Source organism: Mandrillus leucophaeus, unplaced genomic scaffold, assembly GCF_000951045.1.
Source record: "Mandrillus leucophaeus isolate KB7577 unplaced genomic scaffold, Mleu.le_1.0 Scaffold67, whole genome shotgun sequence".
In the NCBI taxonomy this organism is placed as follows: Eukaryota; Metazoa; Chordata; class Mammalia; order Primates; family Cercopithecidae; genus Mandrillus; species Mandrillus leucophaeus.
Genome location: NW_012107252.1, coordinates 1,755,793 through 1,757,776, shown reverse-complemented (window position 1 = coordinate 1,757,776; position 1,984 = coordinate 1,755,793). Strand labels below are relative to the sequence as shown.

The 1,984-nt window shown below is 44.4% G+C and overlaps 1 pseudogene across 1 annotated transcript; it reads right to left on the bottom strand.

Moving 5' to 3' along the window:
- Positions 1 to 356: 356 nt before the first annotated feature.
- LOC105555034 lies at positions 357 to 1,579 on the bottom strand (annotated as a pseudogene). Its single transcript, XR_001008416.1, has one exon. The product of XR_001008416.1 is annotated as a succinate dehydrogenase cytochrome b560 subunit, mitochondrial pseudogene (transcript).
- Positions 1,580 to 1,984: the final 405 nt, after the last annotated feature.

Sequence of the window (1,984 nt, the reverse complement as noted above, 5' to 3'; positions counted from 1 at the left end):
TGGCTTTGTTAACTATTAATTTTATGAGGTGGCACAATATTTACATTTTAAAATTTAGGAACAACTTTTAGCTTGTGTTTAAATAAAACCAGGTTGTCTATACTTCGATTTGAAAAAAGCAAGGGAATTGTTTCTCTGGAAAAGTGGTAGAGAAAATGTAAAAAAAAAACCATTGTCTGTGAAAGTCGGGACTGGGATCAGGGAAATGAAAACAAAAATAAATGTAGAGTTTCAATAATTCTTTCAATTTTCTTTCCTAAATATAGTTTTCAACCTCAGATGCACATTAGAATCACACAAGGATGCTTTTAGGAAAGTGTTGATCCACAGACCCTATGCCCAAAGGTTTTTTTTTTTTTTAAATGAGTATTTTAATTCAGTTTCAGAAAAAAAGGGTACATGACTTTGATGAGAAAGCACAAAATTAAGAGGCTTTTCTGGAAATCCAAGAAAAAGAAATAACCATTAATATGTTCAATAATTTTCTGGATCTTCTTGTGTCAAAAGCAGCTGCTCCAAGAACTAACTAGCCCTCTTTATCTCCCTCTAACTGGGACAGACTAATTCCCCTCCACCCCCACCTCTCTTCTTTCAATAACACTGTGTAGGTGTTAATGGCCTGGGTTCTCACCAATGAACAGAATTGTCCTTTAAGCCAGCAACCCACAGGCAGTGGCACCCAAAGCCTCACCCCCAGTCCCCAGGGCAGAAGCCACAGAGCTAGCATTGTTTCCACTGTCTCAGGAAGAAGAAGCCAAAAGCTGACCCTCAGCACAAATCAAAGCCCAATATGGAGACAGAATAACTGCTTCTAGGCCGAGAGTTGGCAAGCTGTGGGCAAAAAAGGGGAGTTTTTGCAGCCACCGCATCTTTAGAAACAAGGGGAAAACTAGACCCTTTTCCACTATTACGGTCTACAAGGTACTCTACTGCTCCAAGGGGATCTGAAAGTACAAAAGGATCTGAACAAATAAGGAGAACTTTTCCCAGGCTGGAGATAAGAATGAAAAACAGAAAGATGGATGAATGTAATAAGGTGTAGGAAGATGATGCTGGGAACCTCCGTTCTTCACATGGCTGCCAGCCCCATAGAGGACAACACAGTAAGAACCAGGACAACCACTCCAGACTGGTATAGCTGGGGAATCTTCAGGCCTTTTCCTAGGTCCCACATCAAATGTCGGATCCCATTCTAGGTATGATACATGAGAGGGAAGACAAGTGCAGACTTAGCTGTGTGGATCAGTGCTAGCCCCAGACACAGGGACTTCACGAGTTCCAAATAAGACTCAAAGTTCCCAGGGAGTAACACGGCTGACATGCCAAAAAGAGAGACCCCTGCACTCAAAGCAATACCAGTGCCACGGTGGCAGATGGACATCGCCATGGGAAGAGACCAGCTGTAGATAGTGATGTGGGGAGATACAGGACGGTTTGAACCTATATTCTTATTCCAGAACTGCTCCATCTCTTTTTTGGCCATGGTTCCCAAAGGAACAGCATTTCTGATACAGAGCTGTGGGCTAAAGTGGGCTTGGAGGCAATGATGACCAACATGTCTCAGCAAGAGCGCAGCCATCTGGGGTTCCAGTCTGGACGGAAGTCATGCCCAAAGGTTTTCATTTTATTCATCTATGTTGGAGCCCAGGCATGTGCAGTGGGGTCAGAATCCACCACCCTAAAAGGCTGTGTACAAATAATGTGGAAAAACATTCAGCCTCACTAGCCATCAAAGAAATTCAAAATAGGTCGGGTGTGGTGGCTCACGCCTGTAATCCCAGCACTTTGGGAGGCCAAGGCGAGTGGATCATCTGAGGTCAGTAGTTTGAGACCAGCCTGGCCAACATGGCGAAACCCTGTCTTTACTAAAAATACAAAAATTAGCCGGGCATGGTGGCACACGCCTGTAGTCCCAGCTACTTGGGAGGCTGAGGCAGGAGAATCACTTGAACCCAGGAGGCGGAGGTTGCAGTGAGCCGAGATC